The sequence below is a fragment of the Heterodontus francisci genome, chromosome 6 (genome assembly GCF_036365525.1).
Source record: "Heterodontus francisci isolate sHetFra1 chromosome 6, sHetFra1.hap1, whole genome shotgun sequence".
NCBI lineage: Eukaryota > Metazoa > Chordata > Chondrichthyes > Heterodontiformes > Heterodontidae > Heterodontus > Heterodontus francisci.
The window spans coordinates 113,507,955-113,526,861 of record NC_090376.1 but is presented as its reverse complement, the minus strand read 5'-3'; positions in this window follow the sequence as shown (position 1 = coordinate 113,526,861).

Below are 18,907 nucleotides of genomic sequence, written 5' to 3'. Positions count from 1 at the left end.
GGACGTTCCTGCTATAGAGGGAGTGTAGCGAAGGTTTACCAGACTGATTCCTGGGATGGCGGGACTGATGTATGAGGAGAGATTGAGTCAGTTAGGATTATATTCGCTGGAATTCAGAAGAGTGAGGGGGGATCTCATAGAAACCTATAAAATTCTAAGGACTTGACAGGGTAGATGCAGGAAGGATGTTCCCGATGGTGGGGGAGTCCCGAACCAGGGGTCATAGTCTAAGGATATGGGGTAAACCTTTCAGGACTGAGATGAGGAGAAGTTTCGTCACCCAGAGAGTGGTGAACCTATGGAGTTTGCTCCCACAGAAAGCAGTTGAGGCCAAAACATTGTATGTTTTCAAGAAGGAGCTAGATATAGCTCTTGGGCTGAAAGGGATCAAAGGATATGGAGCAAAAGCGGGAACAAGTTACTGACTTGGATGATCAGCCATGATCATAATGAATGGTGGAGCAGGCTCGAATGTCCGAATGGCCTACTCCTGCTCCTATTTTCTATGTTTCTATGTATTGCTCTCTGATATTTCCTCCTGGTTCCCACACCCCTGACAAGTTAGTTTAAACCCTGCCCCATTTCACTAGCAAATCGCCCCTCAAGGAAATTTGTCCCAGCTCTGTTCAGGTGCCACTTTCTCCAGTACTGATCCCAGTGTCCCAGGAATCTAAAGCCCTCCCTCCTGCACAATCCTTCCAGCCATGCATTCATCCATACTATCCTTCTATTTCTATTCTCACTTGCGTGTGGTACTGGGAGTAATCTGGAGATTACTGCTTTTGAGGTCCTTCTTGCTAATTTCTTACCTTGCTCGCTAAGCTCTGTCTGCAGGACCACATCCCTATTCCTACCTATGTCGTTGCTACCAATGTGGACCACCACTGCTGGCTGTTCACCCTCCCCCTTCAGAGTGCTCTGCGGCCATTGAGTGACATCCTTGACCCTGGCACCAGGGAGGCAACATACCATCCTGGATTCATATCTGCGTCCGACAGAAACACCTGTCTGTTCCCCTGACTATCGAATCTCCTATCACTATCGCTCTTCCAGTCTCCTTTATATCCCACTCTGTGCAGCTGAGCCATCCGTGGTGCCTTGGCCTTGGCTCGGGTTACACTCCCCAGATGAACCATCACTTTTCTCAATATTCAGAACTGAATATCTGTTGGAGAGTGAGATGCACACAAGGGTCTCCTGCACTACCCGCCTGCTTTTTCTTGACTGTCTGGTGGTTACCCATTCCCTCTCTGCCTGCATACTCTTAAGCTGTGGGGTGACCACATCTATAAACGTGCTATCCAAGAAGCTTTCATCATCACGGTTGAGCCGCAGTGATGCCAGCTGCTGCTCAAGTTCCACAACCCGGAGCTCAAACTCCTGCAACTGACGACACTTCTTGCACATAAGATTATCCAGGATCTGAGAAGTGTCCTGGAGTTCCCACAGTGCAGAGGATGTCAAATTTTGCCTTCATGTCAAGGGCACTCACACTCACCTCACCTCTGCAATTCAACTCTTTTGTCCATGTTTAGACCAAGGCTGCAATGAAGGCTTGTGCTGATTGGCCCTGGTGGAACCCAAACTGAGCATCAGTAAGCAGGTTATTGCTCAGTAAGTGTTGCTTTATGGAACTGTTGATGACAGCTTCCATCACTTTACTCAGGATTGAGAGATGAGGCAGTAGTTGGCTAGGTTGGATTTGTCCTGCTTTTTATAGACAGGGCATACTTGGGCAATTTTCCATATTGTCAATTAAATACCAACGTTATAGCTGTACTTGGACAGGGGCGTGGCTCATTCTGGAGTCCAAGTCTTCAGTACTACAGCTGGGATGTTGTCAGGGCCCATAGCCTTTGCTGTATGCAGTGCCTTCAGCCATTGGTGGCACAGTGGTGCAGTGGTTAGCACAGCAGCCTCACAGCTCCAGCAACCCGGGTTCGATTCCGGGTACTGCCTGTGCAGAGTTTGCAAGTTATCCCTGTGACTGTGTGGGTTTCCGCCAGGTGCTCCAGTTTCCTCCCACAGCCAAAGGCTTGCAGATTGATAGGTAAATTGGCCATTGTCAATTACCCCTAGTGTAGGAGAGTGGTAGGGAATATGGGATTAATGTAGGATTAGTATAAATGGGTGGTTGTTGGTTGGCACAGACTTGGTGGGCTGTAGGGCCTGCTTTAGTGCTGTATCTCTCTATGACTATGATTATTTCCTGATATTACATGGAGTGAATCAAATTGGCTGAGACTGGCTTCTATGCTTGGGACTTCAGGAGGAGGCTGAGATTAATCATCGATTCATTGTAGATGTTGCAAATGCTTAAGGCTTGTCATTTGCACTGATGTGTTAGGCTGCACCAATATTCAGAATGGAAGCCTCCTCCTGTTATTTGTTTAACTGTACACCACCATTTGCAACTTCTTGTGCCAGGATTGCAGAGCTTTGCTCTGGTCCGTTGGTTGTGGGATTGCTTATCTCTGTCTATAGCATGCTGCTTACTCAGTTTAGCATGTTTGTAGTCTTGTGTTCTCGCTTCACCAGGTTGGTACCTCATTTTTTTCAGGTATCCCCTGGTGCTGTTGCTGGAAATTGTTATGATCAGGTGAGAAGGAGTCGAAGGGCTCCCCTCTTTTCCCTCTCCTTGTTTGGCCACAACAGATTTATTTCTTTTTTAAGTGGATATACTTGCCAATTCAGTGAGTGTTTTAACTATTTTCATGCCCTGATCATAAAAAGAGAGAATCAGACAGGTTTTCTCAAGTTGAACAAAGAAAGAGGTTGGCTTTATTATACTTAAACCAATTGAAGTAAAATAATGAAATACGCTCCAACTTTCACACACACCCACACACACACACACAAAAACACAAATAGATTATACAGTGGGGAAGGATAGATTGGTCGAATTATGGTCCAGTGAGATAAAAGGGATTTACAGTCTGTGAAGGTTGGTGACTCTGGTTTGAAGATGTGGACGGCTGACTCGGTGGTTCTCCAAGAGGCAGAAATGTGGCTGATTTCCTTCAAGGGGTCTCTGTCTGTTTTTTCTGGAACCTTCTCAAAACACTCTCACTCCACCCTCAGCTTTAAGTAATTAAGCACAGTGACCTTTGATCAGTGAACAGACTAACGCAATCAAACACAAATCAATTAAACCTACAGTCTGCTACAGGGGATATGTCTGGGTGGTCATTGTCAGTAGGCAGAGTTCAAAGCTTGCATGGTTTGAGTGGTTCATTTCCACCAGTTTAATATTCAGGTTTGCAGTCGATGGATTAAAAAAAAATCGTCATTCGACCTAGCAAATTTTCATGACACAATGTACTCCTAAACTCCTCATTGAACCAAGGTCGGTGCCTTGGCTCTTGATGGTAATGATAGAGTGATGATATGCCAGGCTATAAGATTACAGATTGTGGTGGAGCACAGTTCTGCTGCTGCTGATGGCCCATCGTATCTCATGATTGCCCAGTCTTGAGCTGCTAGATCTTTTCTGAATCCATCCCAATTAGCACAGTGGCAGTGCCACACAACATGATGGAGAGTGTACTCAGTGTGAAGATGGACTTCAACTCCATCAGGACTGTACGGTGGCCACTCCCACCAATACTGCTGTGGACAGATGCATTTGCAAGATGCAAGTCAGTGAGAATGAGATCAAATAGTTTTCCTCATGTTGATTCTCTCTCCACCTTTCGCAGGTGCAATCTGGCAGATTTGCCCTTCAGGAATCGCCAGCTTTGTCAGTAGTTGTGCTACCGAGCCACTCTTGGTGGTGGACTTTGAAATCCCCCATCCAAGGGCAGTCTGTGTCCTTGCTACCTTCAGTGCCTTTCACAAGTGGTGTTCAACATGGAAGAGTACTGATGCATCAGTTGAGGGCAGTAGGCTGTAATCATCAGCAGGTTTCCTTGTCTCTGTTTAATCTAATGCCATGAGAGGTCATGGGGTCTGAAGTCGATGTTGAGGACTCCTAGGGCCATTCCTTCCCACGATATATCATTGCAATACCACCTCTGGTCAGTCTGTCCTGCCAGTGGGACAGGACATACCAAGGGATGGTGATGGAGGAGTCTGGGACATTGGCTGTAAGGTATGATTTGTTGAATATATCCATATCAGGCTGTTGATTGACTAGACTGTGGGACAGCTCTCCCAATTTTGGCATAAGTCCCCAGATGTTAGTGAAGAGGACATTGCAGGGTTGACTGGATTGGGCATGCCGTTTCATAACTGATGCTAAGGCTACCCAGGTAGCACTTTCCAAACCCGTGACCTCTACCACCAACAAGGAAAAGGACAAAGATAGAAGAGGAGTTAGAGTTCTCAATTGGGGCAAGGCCAATTTTACTAAACTGAGGAGTGATGTAGCGAAAGTGGACTGGAAACAGCTACTTGAAGGTAACTCAGTGTCAGAGCAGTGGGAGGCGTACAAAGGGGAGATTCAGGGGTTCAGAGTAAACATGTTCCCACAAAGAAAAAGGGTTAGAAGGCCAAATATAGAGCCCCATGGATGTCAAGGAGCTTACAGGGTAAGATAAGGCAGAAAAGGAAAGCTTATGTCCAACACCGAGAACTCAATACTGCAGAAAGCCGAGAGAAGTATAGAAACTGGAGGGTTGAAATCAAAAAGGAAATTAGGAAAGCAAAGAGAGGGCATGAAAGAATATTGGCAAACAAAATCAAGGTGAACCCAAAGATGTTTTATCAATACATTAAGAGTAAGAGGATAACTAAGGAAAGAGTAGGGCGCATAAAAGACCAAAAAGGCAACCTATGTGTCGGGGTGGAAGATGTTGGTATGGTTCTTAATGAATACTTTGCTCTGTCTTCACAAAAGAGGGGGATGATGCAGATATTGTAGTTGAGGAGGAGTGTGAAGTATTGGATGTGATAAACATAGGGAGAGAGGAAGTATAAATGGGATTAGCATCCTTGAAAGTTGATAAATCTCCAGGGCCGAATGAAATGTACCCTAGGCAGTCAAAAGAAGCAAGAGAGGAAATAGCAGACGGTCTGACTATCATTTTCCAGTCCTCACTGGATGCAGGTGTGGTGCCAGAGGATTGAAGAACTGCTAATGTTGTACCTCTGTTTAAATAGGGAGCGAAGGATAGGGCGAATAATTACAGGCCAGTCAGTTTAACCTCAGTAGTGAGCAAATTATTGGAATCTATTCTGAGAGACAGGATAAACTGGAACTTAGAAAGGCACAGGTTAATCAAGGATAGTCAGCATGGCTTTGTTAAGGGAAGATCTTGTTTGACCAACTTGATCGAATTTTTTGAAGAAGTATCAAGGAAGATATATGAGGGTAGTGCAGTTGATGTGGTCTACATGGATTTTAGCAAGGCTTTTGACAAGGTCCCACATGGTAGACGGGTTAAAAAATTTAAATCCCATGGGATCCAGGGAAATGCAGCAAGGTGGATACAAAATTGGCTCAGTGGCAGGAAACAAAAGGTAATTGTCGACGGCTGTTTTAGTGACTGGAGGGCTGTTTCCGGTGGCATTCCATAGGGCTCAGTACTGGGGTCCCCTGCTTTTTATGGTATATATTAACAACTGATGTAAATGTGGGGGCATGATCAAGAGGTTTGCAGATGACACCAAGATTGGCCATCTGGTAGATAGTGAGGAGGATAACTGTAGGCTGCTGGAAGATATTGATTTTCTGGTCAGATGGGCAGAAAAGTGGCAAATGGAATTCAAAATGGAGAAGTGTGAGGTGATGCATTTGAGGAGGTCAAACAAGGCAAAGGAATACACAATTAATGGGAAAATACTGAGAAGTGTAAAGGAAATGAGGGACCTTGGAGTGAATGTCCACAGATCCCTAAAGGTAGCAGGACAGGTTGATAAGGTGGTTAAGAAGGCATATGGAATCCTTTCCTTTAATCGCCAAGGCACAGAATATAAGAGCAGGGAGATTATGCTGGAACTGTAAAACTCATTGGTTAGGTCACAACTTGAGTACTGTGTGCAGCTCTGGTCACCACATTACAAAAATTGCACTAGAGGGTACAGAGGAGATTTACGAGGATGCAGTTATGAGGAAAGATTGGATAGGCTGGGGTTATTCTCCTTGGAACAGAGAAGGCTGAGGGGAGATCAGATTGAAAGGTACAACATTTTGAGGGGTCTGGATAGAGTGGAGGTGAAGGGTCTATTCACCTTAGCAGAGAGATCAGTGACGAGGGGGCCTGGATTTAAAGTGATTGGTCGAAAAATTAGAGAGGAGCTGAGGAAAAACCTTTTCACCCAGAGTGTGGTGGGGTCTGGAACTCATGCCTGAAAGGGTAGTTGAGACAGAAACCCTCAACTCATTCAAAAGAAGTCTGGATACGCACCTCAAGTGCCATAATCTGCAGGGCTACGGACCATATGTTGGAAGGTGGGATTAGAATAGGTGGATTGTTTTTTTGGCCGGCACAGACATGATGGGCCAAGTGGCTGCTTTCTATGCTTTAAAATTTCTATGATTCTATAAGGGCAGCAGATGGATGGGAACACCACCACCTGCAAGTCCCCCTCCAAGCCACACACCATCTTGACTTGGAACTATATCGCCATTTCGTCACTGTCGCTGGGTCAAAATCCTGGAACTCCCTTCGTAATAGCACTGTGGGTGTACCTACCGCACATGGACTGCAGTGGTTCAAGAAGGCAGCTCACCACCATCTTCTCACGAACAATTAGGGATGGGCAATAAATGCTGGCCTGGCCAGCAGCACCCACATCCCAAGAAACAAATAAAAAAAAGTTCGATGCTGGGTGGTCTGTCCTGTTTTATTCTTATCTGATATTGCCATAGTAGTTCGAATGATTTAAGCAGGGACTGGTGAGACAGGTAAGCAAGTTGGTTGGCTTGAAAAGATACATTCACAGACATTAGAGGGAACAAAGAACAAAGAACAGTACAGCACAGGAACAGGCCATTCGGCCCTCCAAGCTTGCGCCGAACTTGATGCCAGTCTAAACTAAAACCGTCTGCACGTATTCCCCTATTCCCATCCGATTCATGTATTTGTCAAGATGCCTCTTAAACGTCGCTATCGTACCTGCTTCCACCACCTCCCCCGGCAACAAGTTCCAGGCACTCACCACCCTCTGTGTAAAAAACTTGCTTCTCACATCCCCTCTAAACTTTGCCCCTTGCACCTTAAACCTATGTCCCCTAGTAACTGACTCTTCCACCCTGGGAAAAAGCTTCTGACTATCCACTCTGTCCATGCCACTCATGAATTTGTAAACCTCTATCATGTCGCCCCTCCACCTCCGTCATTCCAGTGAAAACAATCCGAGTTTATCCAACCTCTCCTCACAACTAATACCCTCCAAACCTGGCAACATCCTGGCAAACCTCTTCTGTACCCTCTCCAAAGCATCCACATCCTTCTGGTAGAGTGTCGACCAGAATTGTACGCAATATTCCAAGTGTGGCCTAACTAAGTTTCTGTACAGCTGCAACACGACTTGCCAATTTTTATACTCTATGCCCCGACCGATGAAGGCAAGCATTGACTACCTTATCCACCTGCATTGCCACTTTCAGTGATCTGTGGACCTGTACGCCCAGATCTCTCTGCCTGTCGATACTCCTAAGGGTTCTGCATTTACTGTATACTTCCCACCTGTATTAGACCTTCCAAAATGCATTACCTCACATTTGTCCGGATTAAACTCCATCTGCCATTTCTCCGCCCAAGTCTCCAACCGATCTATATCCTGCTGTATCCTCTGACAATCCTCATCACTATCCGCAACTCCACCAACCTTTGTGTCGTCCGCAAACTTACTAATCAAACCAGCTACATTTTCCTCCAAATCATTTATATATACTACAAACAGCAAAGGTCCCAGCACTGATCCCTGCGGAACACCACTAGTCACAGCCCTCCATTCAGAAAAGCACCCTTCCACTGCTACCCTCTGTCTTCTACGACCAAGCCAGTTCTGTATCCATCTTGTCAGCTCACCTCTGATCCCATGTGACTTCACCTTTTGTACCAGTCTGCCATGACGGACCTTGTCAAAGGCTTTACTGAAGTCCATGTAGATAACATCCACTGCCCTTCCTTCATCAATCATCTTCGTCACTTCCTCAAAAAACTCAATCAAATTAGTGAGACATGACCTCTCCTTCACAAAACCATGCTGCCTCTCGTTAATAGGTTCATTTGTTTCCAAATGGGAGTAAATCCTGTCCTGAAGAATCCTCTCTAATAATTTCCCTACCACTGACGTAAGGCTCACCGGCCTATAATTTCCTGGATTATCTTTGCTACCCTTCTTAAACAAAGGAACAACATTGGCTATTCTCCAGTCCACTGGGACCTCACCTGTAGCCAATGAGGATGCAAAGATTTCTGTCAAGGCCCCAGCAATTTCCTCCCTTGCCTCCCTCAGTATTCTGGGGTAGAACCCATGAGACACAGAAAGTTTTTACACAGTAGAGCTGTTTAAAAACCTAGAGTAGGGGGAAGACAATGGCCATTTTGGGAGGTCAAAGGTAGTGGCAAGGGGTGGGAGAGTTTATCTTGGGTTTGCAGTTGAGCAAAGAAAAGGTGGACAGTGAAATTAGAGGAGGTGGAACAGTGTGCAGGCGGAAGTCGTTGAGGATGAAATCTAAAGGCTGAGTGAAAACTGAAGGAGGGAAATTTCAGTAAGGAAGATACTAGAGAACTGGAGAGTAACAGATGATGAGAATCTTGAAGTGGGGTAGAAATTGAAATCTTTAATGTAGAGAAGAAGCTGAAGGAGTATGTGGATAGACCAAGGCATAACATGAAAATGAGTGCCATACTACCTCGATGCCAATTTGGCTGCAAACATAATTAGGTGGAACGGCCTTGCTGAGAAGGAATGAATCACTGTTGGTGAGACAAACTTTGGTCATGCCCAGGAAGTCAGTGCTGTCAACCAGAATGATGTTTCTTGCCACTAAATTTATAAATGCATTCTGTAGGCTGATAAGGACAAGTTGGGCAGCCATTTCCTCCTGAGGTCCCCAGCACATCCGCTGCCAATCTTCAGCCAATTTATTTCATTCCACGTGATATCAAGAAATGGCTGAAGGCACTGGATACTGCAAAGGCTATGGGTCCTGACAACATCCTGACTGTAGGACTGAAGGCTTGTGCTGGAAAACTTTTGCGCCCATAGCCAAACTGTTCTACTACAGCTACAACACTGGCAGCTACCTGGCAATGTTGAAAATTGCCCAGGTATGTCCTGCCCACAAAAAGCAGGACAAATCCAATCTGACCAATTACCATACAATCTACAGTCGATCATCATCAGCAAAGTGATGGAAGGTGTCGTCGACAGTGCTATCAAGCTCCACTTAAACAGCAACAAACTGCTTGCTGACGCTTAGTTAGGGTTCCACCAGGGCCAATCAGCTCCTGACCTCATTACTGCTTTGGTCCATACATGGACAAAAGGACTAAACTCAAGAGATGAGGTGAGAGTTATTGCCCTTGATATCAAGGCAGTATTTGAACGAGTGTGGCATCAAGGAGTACCAGCCAAATTGAAGACAATGGGAATCAGGGGTAAAACTCTCCACTCATTGGAGTCATACCGAGCACAAAGGAAGATGGTTGTGGTTGTTGGAGGCCAATCATCTCAGCCCCAGGACATTGCTGCAGGAGTTCCACAGGGTAGCGTCCAAGGCCCAAACATATTCAGCTGCTTCATCAATGACCTTCCCTCCATGATAAGGTCAGAAGTGGGGATGTTTGCTGATGATTGTACCATGTTCAGTACCATTCACAACTCCTCAGATACTGAAGCAGTCCGTGTCCATATGCAACAAGACCTGGACAACATTCAGGCTTGGGCTGATAAGTAGCAAGTAACATTCGTGCCACACAAGTACCAGGCAATGACTATCTCCAACAAGTGAGAATCTAATCCTCTCCCCTTGACATTCAATGACATTAATATCGCTGATAACCTCAATATCAACATCCTAAGGGTTATCATTGATCAGAAGCTGAACTGGATCAGCCACATAAGTATTGTGGCTACAGAGCAGGCTAGAGGCTGGGAATTCTGCAACAAGTAACCCACCTCCTGATTCCCCAAAGCCTGTCCACCATCAACAAGGAAAATGTCAGGAGTGTGATGTAATACTCTCTACTTGCCTGGATGACTGCGGCTCCAACGACAGTCAGGAAACTGAACACGATTGAGGACAAAATAGCCTGCTTGATCGGCAGCCCATCCACCACCTTAAAATTCTCTCTCTCCACCACTGGTAGCAGCAGTGTGAACCATATACAAGACACAGTGCAGCAATTCAACACGCCTCCTTCGACAGCACCTTCCAAACCCCGACCTCTTCCACCTAGGACAAGAGCAGAGAATGGGTGGGGACACTACCATCTGCAATATTCTCCAAGTCACACACCATCCTGACTTGGAAGTATATCGTCGTTCCTTTACTGTCGCTGGATCAATATCCTGGAACTCTCTCATAACAGCACTGTGGGTGTACCCACACCAGATGGACTGCAGCGGTTCAAGAAGGCAGCTCACTGCCACTTTCTCAAGGGCTATTAGGGATGGGAAAGAAATGCTGACCTTGCTAGCGATGCTCACATACCATGAAACAAAGAAAAAAAAGAGAGGATTGGAGAAAACATGGGTAGATTCACTGATGCAAATACAGTGGCAGTGCAGGATGTGGAGGTGATTGAAGGAGTTGACCAAGGGGCACAGTGAACAAGGTAAGCTCAAGGAGGTAGCTTTGATGGTTGGTCATTCAGAGCAATGTGCAGCAGAAGATTAGTAGGTTTCAACCTGTTCATCCTTTGCGGCATCCATCATGACTTAATTGTTCACTAATATTGTTCCATACACGTAACTTTACAACTTCAAATGTGCTGACAAGTGTGAGATGATATATTTTGGGAGGAAAAAACAGAAATAGGAATATAAACTCAGTGGAACGACGTTGGAAGCTCTGGATAAATAGAGACACTTAGGGATGAAAAAATATAATTTCTTGAACGTGTAAGTGCAAGTCGATATAGGCATAAAAAAAAGAGAAATATTTTGGGTTTATATATTGGGGTGTAGAGTACAAGAACAAAGAGATAAGGCTTAGAGGAAATGTAATAGTGATTAATCTATACTGTTACTGTCTGTTGATTTTGTAGTCCACTATAGATTGGAAAGCATATAATATAGATCCTCCAGGATGACACCAGGGATGGAAAACTATTATAAGGAAAGCAAGGAGATATTGAAAATATTTCCACTGGAGTAGACAAGGCTAAAAGGTGACTCAATTGAGGTTTTAAAAATTATGAAGGGACTTGACAGGCAAAGACTATTGCCTCCGATTGGGGATTCTATGATGAACAGTCATCAATTCAAAATTGTCAATAAGAGAATGAGGAAAGAGGTTAGAAGAAGTTTCTTTATGTGGAGATGGTTACTGCACAGAATGCTTTGCTACAAGGAACAGTTGGAGATGGAAACCATTGCACTTTAAAGGGGAGAGTACATAAATATCTCGTAGGAAATCTTCCCACTGCAGTGCTGGTAGTTTTGGTGCTAAAGATCCTTCGAGGTGGCCAAGATGCAATATCTGTTTAGCCCTCCTTTAGTGCCAAATACCATCTTGACAAAGGCTTTTAAGAACAGCCTCCCTGAGGATCATGAATTAAGTTGGTCCCTAATGCAAAATAAAGAGGCTAAAGTTAGTGACCTCTCCTAACAGCAACCAGCTGAACAGGAGTCATAGAGTTATACAGCACAGAAACAGGCCCTTCGGCCCAAGCACCTAAGTACACTAATCCCATTTTCCAGCACTTGGCCCGTAGCCTTGTATGCTATGGCGTTTCAAGTGCTCATCTAAATACTTCTTAAATGTTGTGAGTGTTCCTGCCTCTACCACCCCTTCAGGCAGTGCGTTCCAGATTCCAACCACCCTCTGGGTGAAATTTATTTTCCTCAAATCCACTCTAAACCTCCTGCACCTTACCTTAAATCTATGCCCCTGGTTATTGACCCTTCCGCTAAGGGAAAATGTTTCTTCCTATCTAACCTATCAATGGCCCTCATAATTTTGTATACCTCAATCAAATCTCCCCTCAGTCTTCTCTGCTCTAACGAAAACAGCCCTAGCCTTTTCAGTCTCTCTTCATAGCTGAAATGCTCCAGCCCAGGCAACATCCTGGTGAATCTCCTCTGCACCCTCTCCAGTGCAATCACATCCTTCCGATAGTGTGGTGACCAGAACTGTACACAGTACTCCAGCTGTGGCCTAACTAGCATTTTATACAGGAGAAGCCACATTAAAAGGTTGAAGAAAACAGAGACATTTTGTCAAGTAAAGAAGTAATTGATAATGATTGCGAGGCAATACTTAAAGCAATACTCAACTGTTTACTTGCAGTACATTCTGAAGACAACTTTTGAGACACACCAGGAGACTTTCTGGGACACTTTGTCAAGGCTACACCAACACTCATCAATAGTTTTCTGGAAATTCTCTGAGGACTTCACCTAAAAAGTGTCAGTGCAGTGCAACTGCATCTAATTGGAGTTTTATAGGAGTCAGCAGGAGAAAGGGAATGGTTCGTCATGGGGATTTTGATCTGGAGGAGGGAGGAAGAGATGAGGCTAGGCAGATCACTACTGGCTGCTGGAGGTGAGAGGGGCAGGAGGACAAAGAGGGCTCTCAGCTGGAGCCCTGATCTACCTAGGGTCTTCAGAGAACATTACTCCTACATTCTCATGACTGTAGACCACCAGTGCATGAGGAGGCTGTACTTTACTAAGGAGGTCATTGCAGAGATCTGTGGCCTTGTGGAAGGAATTCTCACAACTTGCAGCACAACCAACATTGTATTGCTTCTGTTTGTCAAGGTCCCATCAGCACATAATTTTCATGCTACTGGAATGTTCCAGGCTGCCACAGGTGCTATCAGTCACATATCATAATCCTCTGTGCACTTCTGCATAAGGGAGGTCACTGAGGCTCTATACATTCAGAGGGATGATTATATCTTTCCCTATTGCCAGGAGAGACCAGCAGCAGAGACCTTTAGGTTTCAGCAGGATTGCGGGATTCCCCATGATCCAGGAAACCATTAACTGCACATGTGGTCATGCAAGCCCCTCATTTAGACTCAGAGCTATTCAGGAACAGGAAGGGATTCCATTCCCTCAATGTCCAACTTATGTGTGACCACCACCAGCACATCATGCAGGTGAATACTGTAATGAGTTATTTTATGTTGTCTGATGCAACATAAATGAGTTATGTGGAATCCAGTTGGTTGAAGATCTCAAATAGGTTTATGACAGATAACTAATATATACAGTACAGAGCTAACTCTTCACAGAGCCGTATTCTGGGTGTTACAGTAGCAGAGTGACACTCGGTAGTCATATGACTGCGTCCTGGTACTTGGCTCATTAGCGTACGAAGATCTTAAAGGGACATCACTCTTAAAGGCAATCATACAACATCCCCCTTCTTTCCAAAGATAGGTCTTGTATGCTAAAAGCAAGAACATATTTAATTAGATAACATCAAAATCATTTACGTTGGTATAGAGATTATGAACTTTACAATTATAAAGGCTCAGAAGTCAATATATTGTCTCGGTGGTTTGACAATTCTTGTTCTGGGAATTTGTGTCTCATCTGGTGCTGTTCTTTCTGAAGTTTTACCCTCTCTGCATTCAGTTTCTGTTGCTCTGCTTTCGGCCTGCAAACATACTCTGTTGCTTTTCTCAAGATGACCACTTTTGCAGCCTTGTCATTCTTGGGAAGTTCCGGCACCTCATCTCCAAGAGCCTATAGACAATGCTTCGACTCATTCCTTCTCTGTCGCTTCAGGACATTGCATGTCCTTCGCCTCTCCTCATCCTGCATGATTGAAGGCTTGGAGCTCAAGGTCTTGTTGGGGGAAGAGTACTTGGTTTCATGGAGATACCTGTCCGTTCTGGCTCGTTGTGGTGCTGGTAGTTCTCTCGAGAGTAAAAGTGAAGGTGCAGCATAGTTGTGCTGTTGCTGCGATTCCAAACTGCACCGTTTGATGCTGTTCAGAGTCCGTGAGCGGGTTCCGGTCCTTAGAGATTTTCCCTTGGCAATGCTCTCATGGGTAGTTATGATGTTGAGATCCTTACACGCTGTAGTCCTGCGACTGCTGGTCCGCTCGTGTCTACTAGGTAGAACATTTGTGGTTTCCATTCAACTTGCTGTATCTGCATTGCATAGTTAGTGTGCCACTGCAAGGGATGGGTGATATGCAGATTATCTGGCAGTTGTCAGTTGTATCATTGATTTTCAAAAACTTTGGTACATATCTTTGAGGATTCAGACTGGTAGGATATTTGCACTAGTGCCTCTGTCAATCTTTACCTTGAGTGTGTGTTTGCCAGCTTTCTTTTGGTACATGATGTTAATGTAGCAAAAGCTTCCAGTTGTTGGACTTCATCATCTTGATGTGTCAGGTTCACAATGTGGAACACTTGCTCGTCTTCTGACTGAGGATTGCTTCTCCCTGAGTCTTGTCTCAGGTCTGTTTTGTTGTGGACTTCCTGTCTTGGTTTGCATTTATGCAGGTCTCTGGAGCTTTCCTTGATGCTGTTGCCCTGTTGTGGCACCTGTCGCCTGTTTGCTTGATTTTTCCGTGACTTCTGGCTGCATTGTTGGAGCCAGACTTTTTTTATATGTGGGTCCAGTGTCCTTTTGCACTGTACGCCTTGCACAGGTCTCGAAATGCAGGACAACGTCATGGTGAATGGGAACAACCACACTTACCACACACCTTGCCTGCTTTTTTCGATGTGGTTATGGTGCCAATACTGTTGGCTGAACCTAGTGCTTGCAGATGCAATTGTCCAGCTACAATGGTTTTGTATTTCCTGCCATCTTCGAGCAGTGCACCAATTCTGTGACCTCTCTTTTTTCCCCAAGAGGTCCTTCTGAAGCATTTCAATGGGTATTGATACAATCACCAGCTCCATTATTCAGTCCAACAGCTCAGCTTCTGAAAAATCACATGTATTGCCCTTGCTACGGCATTTACTGATAAATTGATCTATTGATTCCTATGGCTGTTGCCTGTAGGACATCAATTCCAGGTGGTGAATTCGAAAATTCATGTTTAATATGAGCTTCTAGCATTTTCCATATCTTTGAAGCATCTTTCTGTTCCTCTTCAGATAAGCCAGAGGTATTGATTCTATGCACTTCCTCATTTCCAACTGCTATTAGTATTTTTATAGCCTGTTTTTCTCATTCTTCAATCACTTTGTCAGTGAGGCGTAACTGTATTCTCTGTTTGAAAAGCTGGAACTCAGATAGGATATCCATAGCTTTCCAGTTCATGCTGGGAATTTGGGTATCTATATTTCTGCCATTGTTTTACTTTAAAACTTGCTTTGAGACTGGTTCTATGACGTTCTACCGTATCCCCTTTAAAAAAAATCTCTCTTGGCTACTTTAATTGACAGGAGTAGGTGTTTAGCACTGCTTGTCTGTTTATCTAGCTTCCAGCTGTCTAGTCTGTCTGTTTACACAGCTGTGCAATAGGCATTTCAAGTGAATCTTTCCTAGAGTTGTTTATACAGCTGTTCAATAGGCAATCCTTCACGCTTGAGTGGTTTTATGTTTTTTCTAAGCTTTGGCTGAGTGAATGAAAGCTCTTCCAGCTTGAGTGATTTAATGGTTCTTTAAAAAATAAGCTTTAGCTTCGGGCTGCGTGAATGGAGGATTCTGTGCTTTTTGTTGTCATGTGCCTCCTGTAATGGCACCAACTTCGATCAGCCTGGGAGGGGAGCCTTTGAAAACAAGATAGGGATTGGGTTTTCCCTGTTTTTTTCCCTTTTGCTGAGCCTTTAAAAAAATCAACTTTGCAAGCACCTCAAAGCTTTTTTTCAACAAGGATTCCTGGACAATTGGGACAATGACTCACCTGGTCATAGTGATTGATTTGCAGCCTGTCATTCAGCGCTCTGTATTCTACAGCTGGAGGTAAGTGTTTTCTTCTTTCCTTGTTTGGACGATAATTTTTTTTTAACTTTCTCACTTTTAGCTGTACGAAGTTAGTTTTCAAAGCAGTTTTCCCTGTGGTCTTCAAGCTTAGACTTTGTTTTCTCAGCACAGCTGCCACGATGTAATGAGTTCTCTTTATGTTGCCTGATGCAACATAAATGAGATGTGTGGAGTCCAGCTGGTTGGAGCTCTGAAACAGGTTTATTACAGCTAACTAATATATACAGTACAGAGCTAATTCTTTACAGAACCTTACTCTGGGTGGTACAGTAACAGAGTGACGCTCGTTGGTAGTCACATGACTGCATCCTGATACTTGGCTCATTAGCATACTAAGATCTTAAAGGGACATCACCCTTAAAGGCAATCAGTCAATAAATGCCTCCTATTCAGGGAGCTGCCATGATGCTTTCATAATGAGACATGCCAATCCCACAGATCTTAGAGCCACAAGGCAACATGTGTGGTTGGCTACTAGGTGACAAGGAATACCCTTTGATACCATGGCTCATGACTCCCCTGAGAACTTCCCAAATACCAGCTGAGCTCTCAGCCACCAAGAATATCACTGAACAAGGCATTGAGGTCCTCAAATCGAGGTTTACATGCCATGTCTGGTCAGGAGGTATCCTGCTGTACTCAGCCAAGAAGGAGTTCATATTTGTGCTGGCTTGCTGCATGCTTCATTATCTGGCCATCATGAGAGAACAGCTGTTACCACCATCTATTGTTCCAGAGGATCAAGCTGAGGAGCCACAGGAGGAGCAGGAGAAGGAGGAGCAGGAGGGAGAGGGCACCAGGGACAGTATCAAAGGATTCCAGGTAGATGGCCTCCACTGGGAGGGAGACTCACCTTCATCTGATGGAAGATTGCTGTTGAGAGAAGTCCTCCCCATCAGCCTTCAGAGTGCTGTTGCCACATGTCTTAACTTCCAAGATTGAGGATCCATTAAGAAGTCCATCTGGTTTGAATCCCTTTTCCATGAAGAACACAATTCCATCATTACCCAATGAGTATAATTACTCGTTATCTAGACCAAAAACAAACAATGAAAACATGACACAATCAATAGCACTTACAAATATTAAACTGTTCCCCCTGGTGCTTACCCTTAGAGGTTATCTATAAGTGCTCTTGCTTGCTCTGGTGCTTCTTTGAAGTGCATCCCAAGTGCCAGCAGCACATGAGGTTGATAGTTGCTGAGAATCCAAACAGGGCAGCTCAGATGTCCTCCTGGTATGCCCTTGAGAGGCTTTGAGTTGTGATAGCCTCACCTCATTCTGCACCATCTCAGCTTGGGTTTCAGCAGTCAGGACTGCCTGACTGATAGGCAACTGCAAGGGCAATGGTGGAATGGTGGGGCTTCGAGCAGGATCACTGCCATCCAGAGAGACATCAGTAGCTTTCTGGTCTATGCTTCCTGCATCACCACCTCAGAGCTTCTGTTCAGCCACTCCAGTGATCTGCTGGAGGGCAGCTCTCTGGGCAGCTGAGACACTCTGTAAGTTTCTTTCAATTAATTAGCCCAGAGCCACCATGGCAGCTGCCTGAGCTTGTTTGCAGCATTTTGTTGTTCCATGGAAGCTGCAATGACTACAATGGAAGCTGTGACCTCAGGCATCTGATACTGCAGGATGTGAGACTCCACAGGCCATTGGCTGGAATTGGTTAGCCTCTCCACACTGGAGAGAATGGGTTCCAGTCTCTATGACAAGCCACAGGACAAACTGAAGATGGACTCCTCAATCCCTCCAGTCCTGGCTCATAAGTAGAGGGGTAGGTTGTGAAATGGATTGGCTGCCCCCTTTATGGTGGCTGGCTGCCAATTTATATAGTTAAGGACCCAATTAGGGGTGACTTTGTGGCCTCTCTGCCATTTTGTTGGGGGAGGAGTGCCCCCTCGCCTTGTGCGGATGCTGCCAGCTCAATGGAGGAGGCCTCCCATGGGGGCTCATCAGCGCCAAAGGTTCCATGTTGCAAATACAGGGCTACATGCATGAAAGGCTGCAATAGTAGCCTAGTCAGATGCAGGGAAAGGATTTCCCCTGCATGACAACTCACCTACTGATATAGATTGCAACTTTATAATATCTCATTTGCAGGGCAGCGAAGGGAGGTGGCGGTGTAGTAGTAATGTCACTGGACTAGTAATCCAGAGCCCAGGCTAATGCTCTGGGGATAAAAAGAAGAAATGCTGGAAATATTCAGCAGGTCTGACAGCATCTGTGCAGAGAGAAGCAGAGTTAACATTTCAGGTCAGTGACCCTTCTTCAGAACTGGCAGATATTAGAAATGTCAAAGGTCTTAAGCAAGTAAATTCGGGGTGGGGCAAGAGATAACAAAGGAGAAGGTGTAGATAGGACGAGGTCACAGAATAACTGACCAGAAGGTCATGGAGCAAAGATATGTTAATGGTGTGTTGAAAGACAAAGCATTAGTACAGAAAGGGTGTTAACGGACTGAAAATTGAACAGCCACAAGGACAAACATGAAAAAAACAGTGGGTAAGCAAACTGAACAAACTAAGATGAAACAAAATAAAATAAACACAAAAAAATATATATTTATAAAAAGGAAAAAGAAAAGAATAACTAAAAATAAAGGTAAAATGGGGGGCCCATCATGCTCTGAAATTATTGAACTCAATGTTCAGTCCGGCAGGCTGTAGTGTGCCTAATTGGTAAATGAGATGCTATTCCTTGAGCTTGCGTTGACGTTCACTGGAACACTGCAACAATCCCAGGACAGAGATCTGAGCATGAGAGCAGGGGGAAGTGTTGAAATGGCAAGCAACCGGAAGCTCGGGGTCCTTCTTGCGGACTGAGCGAAGGTGTTCCGCAAAGCGGTCACCATTTACCTCCTCTCTCCTCACTATCCCAGGCC